Below are 13,590 nucleotides of genomic sequence, written 5' to 3' on the forward strand. Positions count from 1 at the left end.
AGCTTTAAGTGAGGAAACAGAACGCAGGAATGGTTACTAAGAAAAGGGGAAGGTAATTAGTGCTGGGTGCCAGAATAGAAATGAAGCTTGACATTTCCATTTTGTTAATCCAAATAACCCTTGTCTTAATGTTACAGAGTGCAGGAGGGGATTCTGGGCCTCTGTCCACGTCTCTGCATCCTCCTCGATGCTGCATGTCCTGGCATGGCAATGCCCAGTGATGCCCAGTGATGCCTGGTGTTGCCCAGCAGTGCCAGGGTGGTTTCAGCTGCTGGAGTGGTGGAACCTGAGAATTATGTGGAGCTGCTGCAGAGCTGCCAGACCTGAGCTTTCCCCGCGGGGAAAGCTGCTGCTCACTTGGGAATTCAAACAATTGTCTTTTCAGTGCACTTTGCTGTCCCCCCATTCGTTCTCTCATCCAAACGTGAGATGTCTGCAAAGCAATTGGGCTTTATTTGATGTATAAAGTGGGAGTGGGAGGGAGGGTCAGGGAGGACAAATTAAAATGAATTGGGAATCCTAAAGTGAGGAGAAAAGAGGACTGCAGGGAGCCATGATAACTCTTTACAAATACTTAGAGGGACATAATGAAGAGGACAGGGACCAATTACTCTCATTAGTCAGTGTGAGCTGAACAAGAAGTAATGCTGTGTGCTGTGGAAGGGAAACTCAGATTGTGATGGAAAAGTTCTAGTGATAACAGCACAGAAGGAGCTGCCAGGGAAGGTGTTTCCTGGCCTTGAGTGAGGAACCTGGTAGAGTTCAGACAACTGACAAATGCAAGCATCTGGCCAGACTCCAGGTAATTCACCAGTACATTAATTTTTCGCTATTTTCATGTCTACCTGACCTATATCCCTATTCAACTATGGACATTTTCCTGTTCTCATTTCAACACAATATTTGAGGTGACACATTAGGTACCTACCAGTTTGTTGCTCCTTCTGATCATACTTTTCTCATGGAAATGGAAGGTAAAAGAAGAAAAACCTGGGAGAAACCTGAGTGAAAATCATGTGGAGTGTATTAGCATTTGGTGAGCTGGGCACAAAAACCACTCAGGAAATTAAAAGCAGGATGATATTTTGAGATGATAAAACATTAAAATATGAATCTTGCATTTGAGTCACATCCAGCCTTGATTTTTGCTTTTCAAGTTGCAGCTTAGGAAATGCTGAGCCCATGCCAGTGGCAAGTGCAGGCTCTGGGCTACTGCAAAATGGAGAAGGAATTAAATGGTGTTAGAATTGGGCCTCTTGGTGATGAAATGAAATGAGAAATGCAGAAAGAGGACAAAGGAAAGAGAAGGTGGCCATGGAGTTCAAACAAAAGGGCACAAGGGCTTCCTTACACAATGTGTTAATTAAGGCAATGCAGTGATTTTTCAGGCCAGCTCAAAGCTCACTCAAAGGTTGGCCAGAAATGTGGGGCAAGGTCTATGCCCTGGAGGCCTTCAACACAGTGGGGTTGTGGGGGGGTGTGTGTAAAATAGTGCCCTGCTCTTGGATACAGCCTCAGTTGGTAAAGTTATAAACCTTTTGCCCTGTTTGTTTTGGTGCTATTATTTTCTTATGGCCTGTTGGAAATACATGTAAAGAGGGCAAAAAAGCAGCACCAAGAGCTCCCCCATGCCTGAGCCCCAGCTCCCCTCTCTCAGGAAGGAATAATCCAGTCCCAAATACACAAAGCAAGAGCCAGTGGGTGTCCCCACAGTAAGGGGTGCCTGTGGTCCCTTTCCTGCAGAGGCTGATCCTTCCTTGCCAGGGCACTGTCCCCCTTCTGTTTTCTGTCATTCAGCACCTGAGCAGAATGATCCTCTGGGCAGGTGATGATTCCATCACTGGATTTCTCTCATTCCCTTTCATGGCTGTAATTGGAGGTGCAGCTGTCATCACATCCAACCAGGGGAAAGAGATGATGAAAAGGGAAGAGGCAGGAAAACACCATTTAAGAAATAAATGCAAAGTTATGACGCCTCTGTCTGCCCAAGAAAGAGAGATTTTTATGCAGCTTTTGGCATTTACAAATCCTTTGTGAAAAGGTCACGCTGTACTTGGAATCTTATTAATACAGAAGAACGGCCCAGAAAATGTCATGTCTTTTTACCCTGATATTTACCCAGAAAGGAGTGACTCAGCACCCAGAGCTCTCTGGCAGGATGGCATTAATGAGGGGGAGCCCACAGCTGTGCTGGGGGGTGAGTGTGTTTGGGGTGAGGGGGTGACCCCAGCGAGCAGAGGGTCTGTGTGTGTGTGTGCACCAGAGTGAAGGTACAGTCTGCACCTCCACGGGCTGGGAGAGGCAGCCAAAAGATATATATGCATAGATGTATCTATATATGGGGGTACAAATATTCTAGGAATGTACACACATTTTACATAGTTATGGGGATAGTTTTATGGGTACAATTAGCCTGAGTCCCCAGCAGCACACGCTGCGTTCTTCCAACTCCTCCTCATTCTCAGGGAAATCTCATGATTGTATTTCGAAGCCAAATTCATGCTTTTTAAACGCTTGGGACAAGCAATGCCAAGGAGCAAATATTATGGGAAAGGCACTGATTCCTCAGTGATTTGCCTTCTTTTATTTTCAGTGACCCCCCAGCTGCCCTTTGCCCAAGCAAAGCTGTGGGGCTTCCGCAGCAATAGGATCTTGCTAATTGTACCAGAGTCATTTTGCTGCACAAAGCATCTTATTTCATTGCAATGTGAGAGGCACTGTAATGAATGTCTGCCCCGGGAAATGAAAGTCATCAATTGCTACAGCCAACACATTTCAGAATGAGTAAAGGAAAAAAAAAAGTGTAGATAAGGGCTTTTAAGTCACAGGGTGGTAAATATGCACATAATTCATTGAGCAGTTTTAAAAGATGAACAAAAGTAATTTCTTCATCACCTATGGAAACAAAACCTTGGCTGTGTGGAGTGCAGGCTTCTACCCTCTGCTGAAAACTGTTACAGGAAAACACAAAAACCATTTCCAGCAGAAATCCTGGCCCTGCTAAACCATGGGACTCTGATCCTGACCAGCGCCAGCCACCCCCTGCTCCCAGCTCCAGACTTGCCTTAAATATCAAGGAAATCATCCCCCAGGAGGGAATGCTGCCCCTTGCTCTTCTGTGAGGTTTAATTAATGTTTGCAAAGCACCAACAAGATTTAAACACACTCCAGAAGTGCAAAGCACAGCACTGCTGTCACTGTGCCCTGCAGGACGTGGGGATGGAGTTTGGGCAAATAAAGGCTCTGAGTTCTCAGGGCCAGGGTTGCCAGGGCACTGGGGGGTGCTGCAAGGGAAAGGCAGAGTGCACAGCAAGAAAGACCTGGAAAATCTCTAAGAAAAAGTTTGTCCCTCATCTGCAGTTTAACTTTATATTTCAATCTTTAATCTACTGGGTTTAGTTACATTTGTATTCGCCTCCTGCAAGGGAATTTTCTTTCAGTTTGCCTTAGTGGTGACTCATTTTACCTTTAATATGTTTTGGCAGGACTGAGGTATTTATTTTAGCAGAGTAGTGAAAACAGTTTTGAGGGTTAGCAATGGCTGTGATTCCTGCCATGTCACCACGTGTTTAATGCCACAGCTTGGGTTGACCCAACAGAGCTCTGAGCACACACAATCAATCACCATCACACCTCACGCCGTATGCAATTTCTTAACTTTTTAATAACTTGTACAGTGAAATATTTTGCCAGTTCTGACATGTTGCAGGCTCATGCTGAATGGAGCATTCTCTAATGGAGCATTCTGTTCAGCATTCTCTAACCCATTACAGTGTCTTCATTTTACTCTTCTCTTCATAGGAGTACTCTGGACCCTGGACATGCAAGAGCTCAGAGTGGGGTTTATAACACTGAACAATGGTGAAACACCATCTCTGACTCAGAAAGCTCCCAATGCTTCTTTCATTTTTATTTCCTATGGGATTTAAAATTCCTGCTGTCCTGTCTCGTCCTGTGATCCAAACATTGATTTCCTATTAGGACACAGATCTAGTCTGAAAGCTCATGAAAGGACACATATTCTTGCTCATGCATTGCTGCTCACTCCTAAGCAGTCATGGGCAGAAGGGCTTGGTGCTGTCCTCCACAGCCAGCATCATGTCAGTGAAAGGTTTTATGGGAATGCAGTTGCATTCCAGGCTAAAATAGCACCAGACTGGGTTTTTAGAGGCATGTCCAAAACCTGTTTGGAATTGAAGTTGGGTTTGTAGTGCAGCTACAAGCGGGCTGTTTGATAAACATGAATTGCAGCAAATGCCCTTAAGTCAACTCTATAAAGAGTGAGTTTTATAAATGTGCTTCATAAATAGCAATATTTTCTAATTTCATAGCACAACAAGAACAAATCACCAGCTTCTTTCCAAGACAGATTTGTTCCCTGTAGATAATACATTGATCCTGCAGATTTCCATCTATTTTCAGGACTTCCAAAGAGCACTCATTACCATTCAATAACCATGCTCATGGTTTTTATTAAAATAACATTCAGTGACCTTATTTATGTCATGTAGCCTGGTGTTTGTTCAGAGAAATCTGGCAGAGTGAGCGTGGGGCCACACAGCATCACTGCCACCACGTGCTGCCTGGAGACTCTGAGGGGACACTGCCCTGACCCATGTCCCCAGCAACCAGTGCCCATCCTTGCCCAGCCCCGGGGACTGGTGTGCCCAGGAGAGGGAGAGACAGGACGTTTCACACTGTCCCCCAAGCAGTTGCTCAGCTACAGCTGACAGGGGAACCCCAACTGCTGCCCAGCACCATCCACTGCCAGAGCAGCCCCAGCACCCTCTCTGCCCACAGAGCTGCAAATCATCTCAGGGGGTGAGGTTTGCTGGATGCTTCGCCAGGGAAGTATCAACATCCATCCTCTGCCAGGGAACAGCGGTCTCTGGCACGGCAGCTGGCCACCCTCTGTGCTGGGCTGTGGCAGACCTCAGGGTGACATGGAATTTTACTATGAAGCACAAGGCACTGTGCAAAGCTTCCTTGCCTCCATGTGCTGTAAAGCCAGGGCTGACCTCAGCAGTGCCAGCAGCTCAGCTCAGCAACACCCCTCTGCCCTGGCTCCCAGAATGAGAAAAAGACAACAGTGACATTTAATTTACCCCCTTCTCCCTTTCTGCCCCAGCCCACCTCAGGCATGTCTCACCATTACCCTCCTGCTGCTCGGGGCTCTGCTGCACACTGGGGACCTGCTGTCACTCACCACTGTGCCTAAAACCACAAAGGAAAATTTAAAGACAACAAGCAAACCCATGTCTTCTGAATCAGACTCCAGAGCCCCAACTGAAGGTCACCCACACCTCTGTGTGGGAGCTATTAGTGTTGATATTTGTATAGTCCTTCACGAGCATTATAACGATGAATGGTGACAGCTCATACCTATGTGTCTGTGTACACACACACACACACTAGGCCCCCTTACATCAGAACACTATGCCAGAGAAATTATGTTTCACATCATTTCTAGTGTCATCTTTGATTAATTTGCGTTTCTTTTCTCATTATGGCTCATCCCTTATTTCAAAGGTGTCCTTCAAACCAGGACACAGGGAAAGGACCTAGAAGTGAGAGACAGCAAAGAATAATCTGAAGGCAGAGCCCAGGAAAGCCATTCCCACAGCCACACCTCTGTCTTAGCACTCCCATCCCACATCGCCCCTTCCCTTTGTCTCAGGAGAATTTGCTTTCCCAGGACTGATTCACTGTGTCCCAATGCCCATCCTCTTCCTCTCATCAAGCAAGGAAAAAAGAAATGCCTAAATCTGGGAGAATAACTGTGGGTCATTTGACAGCTACACGGAGCCACAATATGCAGAAATACAAACATGCATGTGCCATTTATCCACTTTCTCTGCCCCCTACCTTGATGTGACGTGTCTGGGCCACTCTGTGTTAAAGGTGCAGTGAGTCCCTCATTGCCCCCAGCTCAGGCATCAGAACCAAAGTGGCCCTGGACCAGCTGCAGGACACGGCCCCTGTGCTGGGATCCCTCGCTCTCCCCCCGCAGAGGTGACTGCTCTGCCAGCACACCGAGGACACCTCTGCCATCACAGCCCAACTGGGGACAATATTGTTGTTAAAATAGCCTGAGAACACCATAAACAGAACTCATCTGGGGAGGTATTTAATCTCAAGATTTGATGATGATGTCAGCACCGTTTAAATACATCCTTCAGCTATAGGTCAGCCCTTTCTGTGCATCTCATTTTGAGATCTCTATACCCCATTTGTGCACCCTTGGAACATTGCCACAAGACCCTTTGGACTCCTGTCTCCCCCTGAAATCCTCCCCAAAGCCATATCACTGATTGGGTGCTCAGAAAATATGCACTCACCTTTCTGCTGACGTGATTGTACAACACAGACACAGTTCGTTCTTTGCCTAATACAAAGTTAAACACTCTGAAGCTCACTGAGTGATATGTTTTGTCCCATGAAAGATTTGCTTCAGAAATACAAAGACAGAAAAATACTCATCTTTCATTATTATATCAGTTTTTAATCAGCTGGGAAACGCTGCTTCTTCCCTCAAATGAGCAGACTAAGTGTTCTACCTCTGCCTCCCCCAAGATCTCTCCTTTTTCCCATGGAATGTTTCCATTTTAATTAGATTCCTTTATTACCACTCTCTTTTCTAGCATATCTTTTATTGCTATTAAACTTTTTTCCCTTTACCCATCTATTTTCTTCAATTGCCAAGAGCCACAATGTGTGTCCATGTGCAAGTGCTGGGGGAAGAAGAAGAAAGAGATAAAAAAAGAATAAAAAGAGAGAAAAGGTGGAAAAAATCATCGAATAAGAGCAACTGCTTGAAGGACCAGCAAAACTGCTGACAAGGCACTTCCACGAAAACAGAAAGTTCTCCCATTTTGCTGGGACAGGGGTTATGCCCACAGTCCCTTCTCTGCCCTGGCTGCATCCCAAGTGTAACAGGGAGTCAAGTCCCTGCTGTGCCTTACAGCCACTGCTCTGCCTTAACGACTTCACACAGAGAACAAACCATGCAGAAACAAGTAATTCTGGTTTCTAAGCCACTCTCTGCTCACTGACAGCTCCAGCCCGTGATGCTGAGGAGGGGACACCGTGAGCACTGTGGGGCTGCCGGCCCCACATCCCAGTGATGTGCTGTGGGAGATGTGGATTTGTGTCTTCCACTGGTGTATGTCAATGCTTACACTTGCATTCCAATTCCAATGAAAAATTTATGACTGTTAAACTTCTGTATGTCATAATTAAACACAAACAATCATTTCCAAATAACTGTTTACCATGCTGCATATTCAATCGTGCAATTAATCTCAGTGACTCTTTCTCCTTGCAAATGAGTGGAGGCAGGACCATGCTGTGGAAGATGAAGAGCCAATCTGACATTTCAGGAGAGTGGTTACCTGTGGAATAAATAGATTGAAGCCCTGTCATTCTCAAATAGATGCCACCTCCTCCTGCTAACTATTTGTTCAGAGGAAGGCTCCCAGGGAGATGGATGGGACAGGTGCTGTTCAAACATTAATCTCAATGCAGAGAGAGAGGGAAGTGCTTGCAGAGCTCTTCCAAGGGACCCAAGACCTGCAGGGAAGGCGTGTGAGTTGGTCCCAGCGCTATCACCAGTGACAGTCTCAAGCCAGGACCTGCTCTATGAGTAGAGAGGGATCAACCCACTAAAAGGGACCCCCCACTCATGACCAGCTCTAACAACAAGGGGGTAAGGGGTGTGTAGGGAAAACTCCTGTGAGAACTGGCAGCGGACAGAGGCCCTGGCATAAGGATGAAGTCATGCAAATGGCCCCATCCCTGAGTGTTCCCATCCTCACCAGCTCAGGTGGGCTTTGCTGGCAGAGCCCAGGGTGGCCAGTGAGGACCTAGGGGTGCTGTGGGAGCCCAGGAGTTGGTTCATGCTGAGCAAGTGGCACTGTAAGCCATGTATCATTGGCATTCAGCAGCAGCCTGTTTCCTTTCTGGCATAAAACCTGAAGTACTGACCTGCCAATAGGTGTCGACTGGGGGTGGCTTCACAGGGAACTGCATTTGTCCTGGAAACAGGGTGAATAAAAGACCTGATGGAGTTCAGCAATACAGTACAAATAACAGTGTCCCTTTGCATTACCAACAACACACACTACACGCTCTGGATCCCTGTTCTCCTGAGGACTCCACTAGGAAGCTCTTTGTAAATAGGATGTCCCAGTGAATGTCCTCTCCCAAGCAGACATTAATCACCCTTTGTGAATGCACAGTCCTGGGGAGGAAGGACTGCACTGTGTGGGAGAAGACAGTGCTCCCAATGTCAGCTCTGAGGTGACTGTCCACAAGCCCACGTGTTCCTCCGTGGCTGTGGCCGAGACTGTAGCACCCTCTGCTGCCTTGTCCACGGAGATACCACCTGTGGCAGGTACCACACGGGCAGGAGAGCTGGTGTGGTCTGCCCTGGCAGCACGGCCATCCCCGGGGCTGCAGACAGAGGCCATGACCTCTCTGCATGGCCCCTGAGCTCTGAAGCCTCTGTGAGTGGCTGTGAAGGAGTCTGAAGGGTACTTGACAGCTCAAGAGACACCTAATTGGCTGTGAAGGATTTCTCCTCTAGATTGCAGGTTTATATTGTCCCCAGGTCAGTGCTAGTGACTGGAAGCTATTTCCACCCAGCAACCTTGTGAAGTTGAATGTTTGCCCAGACTGGTCCTGTGAGCTCCCAACCCCTGCTCATGCAGAGCAGGACATGACTGGAAGCCCTTGAGCCCTGCTCTGTCCCACTGCCAGCAGGGCCAGGTGTGCCCCATGCAGCAGGTGACTGGGGGATGCCCCCAGTGTGACTGTGTGTGCTTGGCTCTTGCCACAGCCAGAAGATTTCAGCTCTGCAGGCTGTCAGCTCACCGGCTTCTGCGAACACTGATTTCCTAATTAAATTAAATTATTTAGCAGTATTTAATTTCACATATGTAAATTTTTGTGCTAGCATGATCAGTGCCATATTCGCAGCTGTTTATTTTCAGGGTGTTAACCCAAACTCTGTTGTAAACATGTTTTCACAGGTCAAAAGCAAAACAGAAAAAGCACCAGAAATATTTGTATCACGATGATTTCCAGTTCTACAGTAAATGCAATAAGGGAAAGAGTGGCTTGAGAGCAGGAGAGGCTGTGTGAGGACTCTGCTGCTCAGAGGACCCTTGTCATCCCACAGGGAGTCGGTCCCCTCGTGGCCACCACATCCAGCAGCAAACCCCACCCAGGGGTTTAACTGACTGCAGAACACTTTGCCTTCCCTTTTGGCTGGGCAACAGCTTGTACATGGGGTGGAAAGTTTCAGGGAAGAAAAGGGCTCTGAGAGGCACAGGAACCCTTGCTTTGCACAGCATAGATTCTAAGTGTTCTCACTGGGGCCTCAAAACTGTGTCAAACAAATGCAACTTGGTCTCTTTCCCTGTCTTCAGTCCCTAACAAAGTTGTTTTCATTATCGAGGAAACCCCTGGAGAAGTGTTAGCATCCTAAGTAAGCCTTGTAAGTGGAACAGAATTAGGGAAGCAAGCAGACAACACAGTAGAGAAAATAGATCTCATTTTCTATCTATCAGGTTCCATTAGTCTCACAGGCAGGTCTCTATCACAGCCACGGCCCGTCCACGGTCAGAGTGCACCCAACAGATGGAAACAGGAACGTGTCTGCTGAGGAGCCTGTTACTGGATTTAACTCTCAATCACCAGCTGAGCAAGGGATAATGCAATTCATCAGGCACCAGTCTCAGGGACATTCCAACCAAATCCTGTAAGCAAACTGGGGGCAAAGGTCTCTGCAATGATCACCTGGTGCACAAACAGCTCATGGGACATACCTCTGATGCAGATCCAGGGGAGATCAAACTGCTGCTGGAAAGGTTCCTCCTGCCCTGCTTCCCCACATGCTCATGCAAACCCCTTCCACCCACTGAACTCTTTTCCAGGATCTGCAGCACACCGTGGGCAATCCACTCCAACACCACAGTGTGGGCTCACCCAGCCCTGGGGCCGTGGGACGAGGGCTCCACCACCCCAACTCCACATCAGATGTCACCAGCTCTGAGGAACAGGAACAGAGAAGGCACTGGGGGCTGCCCTCACAACACCCCTTACAGCTATGGGGGAAGGACCATTAGGGAGTGAGGGGAAGAAAATTTACCCACTAATTGCTAACGAGCCCTGTCTTTCCTTGCTGGTACACAAACAAGGGAGTTCAGCTCTCCAGCTGAATTAATGCCACTTGTGAAAACTAACCTGGGAGGTTGGATGTTTCTTCCAGGGTAAGGAGATGTTCCAATTACCAGTAAATTGCCAGCACTCAGAATGATGCTGCATATTAATTCAAAGCATGTGAATGTTCACTGAATTACCCAGAACAGTAAACAGCTCTTTGTGAGGTGTGTAAATAATCCCAGGGTAACCAGAAAACTGGGAAAAGAGATTTTAAAAACTAATTTGCCTGGGCAGAGAAAAAATTTTTAAGGAAATAAGTAACAAAAAGGGTTATCAATGAAACAATTAATTTGATTGTTATTAGCCCAGTGATGTATTCATGATTGGAAGGAGCAGTCCCAGGCCACCTGTACCACCCGCACCACACTGAGACTTTCCTGGGATGGGAAAACATGGGTAGCCCCATCCCTGTCTCACTGCCCCAGGCTCCCCATGGCAGGAGAGACATGGAGCAAACATGTGGGAAAGAAGAAGAGGCTTCACAGGTTGCTGTACTTTCTACCTGAAGACCAGGGTCCAGTGTCCCTCCAGCTCAGCATCCATTGCAGTCACCACTAATGAATGAAGATTTAATAAATGCCTGTGGCTTTGGGGGTTTTTCAACCTTTTTTTTTTTCCCCCCAATTCAGCTCCCTCATCACTGAGCTAATGCACTAATGGACACTTACCATTACCTAACTTCTGACCTAATGGGCACAGTAAATAAGTAAAAGGCTCATAAAATCAAATTTACTGAGCATCATTCCGTTTGCTGTCCATTAACTGAAACTATTTATTAGGTTAAACAGATCCAGGGTATGGAGCTATATTCATCTTGCACTAATGCTGTTACACAGATATTTCAGGATCCCAGGTGCTCCAGCAATTGCAGGGAAGTGCTGGGAGGCCAAGCTCTTGCTCCTGGCAGCATTTTCTGGAGCAGGGTGGGTGCCCCAGCCCTGTGAGCTGCGTGAGTTTTTCTTTCAGGCCTGAGGGAGCTCCAGTCAACTGCCTGCTGCAACATCCCCAGGAAGGGAAAAGGGCTGGGAACCTTAATGACAGTGTCTGGTTTACAAATACCCAAATCAGAGAGAGATTAGATGAACTTTGAAAACTTTCATATATATATGTATACGTGCGTGCGTGCGTGTGAGAGAGAATGTATATTTTAAGGGATTTCACTTGATAAGCTACTTTTGTCTTTTCTAAACTCCCAGGGCACCAGTAAAGCCACCATTACAATCATGGGGACCAGTAAAGCTTCGAAAAATAGCATTTGCACTGTGGATTTAAACCATTAGAACCACAGTAAGCCTTGAAGATAACTCTGAAATGCATTTTTGATTTCTCAAAAATTTCTTGAGAATCATTAAAAGAAATGAAAACTCTGTGCCCCGGACAGACAGACTGGGAAAGCACTGCAAGGGATGGAAAAATATTGGCAATAGTTAGGAAAAGATACAAGGAGTGTCCCCAGAGCAGTGGCTCACCCAGCAGGAGGGGCAGGCAGAGCTTCCACGTTTCCATCTCCATGATGCTCTCACCGTCCGAGATGCCACCTGGCCAAGGGTGAGCTGGCAGTGCTGGGGCAGAACCCTGCCCTGCACTTTTTGGGGACTGCAGGTCCTTGCTGAGGGACCCTCAGCACTGCTGTGCCATGGACAGGGGGTGCTGCCACCCCAAAACACAAGGAAAGGCTTGGTGGTGGTTTCTGCTTGAAACGGGCATTTGGTCCCCAGAAGTCCCAGTCCCTCCTGGTTCTTTTTTCCTACCAACCATCCATTTGACTATTTTCTAAAGCAAAACAGCAGCTTCATTGCATCCAAGTAATGACATTTCAGGCTTAAAAGCCATGCTGTACCCACAGTTCACAATGAATCAAACAGCCTCTAATGTCTCCCGACCTACTTTTTAGATCCTTCATCATATCTGCTTAAGATAAAACCCTTGCTGAGGATTAGAGCATTCATGGCATATGTCCAAAGGTCAGGAAAGGCCATACTGGAATGACAAACTAAGAAAACTGCTCCTGGCAGTTTCAGTGTTGTATTTTACTTCCAGGACAGGCAAAAACTTATTAAAACTGTGAATTATCACACTGCTGGGAAGAACTGGAGCCTCCTATTGCAGAGCAGTGTCTGCTGAGTAGAAACCAGCCTCTCAGTGTAACTTTCTTCCTGCAAGGTGAGAACAAGGCATCAATGGAAATTAGGATCTGGGTTTGCCCTTAAATCACTTAATTTACTTCAATATTTATGCTGTAAATGAGAATTAAGTAGGAAAGGATTTGAAGCTATTAAATAATTTAATGCCAGGTTTTCCAGCATTCAGCTGTAGGTTAATTTGGTTTCCAGCACAGCTAACACTTTGCAGTCAAGTACCAAATGCATTTGGAACACTTCTGAAGTGCTCCCACCCGGCAGCAGAGCCAGCTTGGTTCTGGAGGCCACAGTGGTATCAGCCCTACCCAGGAACCAGATCCTGGAGAAGCAGCAGGGATGCAGAGGTTGTCCTCACCTGTGAGACGCTCCATTCAACACGTGGAACGAATTCTGAAGGGAATCTTCACCTTATTTATGATTGCCTCTCTGTGCCCTAAGTGTGGCCAGGGACAAACTGAAACTAAGCCTGGTGTCCCACTGCAATGAGGACTGGGTCCCCTGTCCCCTCGTGCCATGGGGGTGCCCGGGGGTGACGCCCCAGCCCTGGCAGAGCCCGGCTGTGCCAGCCCAGCACACGGGCCCCGACAGCTGCCTGGAGCTCTGTGTGGATTCCAGGCACATCCCTGCTGCAGCTGGTTCCTGGGGTTAATGACAGTGGAGTGAGGAGCAGGAGTACCGTGTGAGTAGGTTTGCAGTTAATTTAGCAGATGATGTCAGCTGTCCAGGCACAGGCTATTCCCATTCCCCCTCATTAACCTCGGCTCTGACAGACTGTGCTGCACCCCGGGTCCCATCCATCAATCCCTGTCACTCCAGCAATGCTACTTCCTTTCCACTGATGGGGACAGAGGAGAACTTCCATTGTTTCTGCTGCTTCCCAGTCACTCCTGACACAGGGCTCAGGAACGAGGCAGAGTCAGGCTTCGAGGAGCCCCCAGTGCTGCTGGAAAGGGGGATTCAGACGTTGGTGCTCGGCCCTTTGAGCTGGGTCAGCATCTGAACCAATGCCCTGCCAGGGGACACCAGGTGCTTGGGTGGGCCCCTTGCAGATGAGCTGAAAAACCACAGTCCCAAATCCTCAGGGTCTGCGAGAATTTGACTACTGTGTTTAATTATTTTTGTCAGAGATGGGAAACTCTCCTGGTGTTCTACTTAAAACCTTACCTCCTTCTCACATGCTGAATTTCTGCTCCAGCAGGGACAGGACTTTCAGTCTGAAGCCCCT

This window comes from Manacus candei, unplaced genomic scaffold, assembly GCF_025592945.1.
Source record: "Manacus candei isolate 608988 ecotype Guabito, Panama unplaced genomic scaffold, ASM2559294v1 h1tg000076l, whole genome shotgun sequence".
Lineage (NCBI taxonomy): Eukaryota > Metazoa > Chordata > Aves > Passeriformes > Pipridae > Manacus > Manacus candei.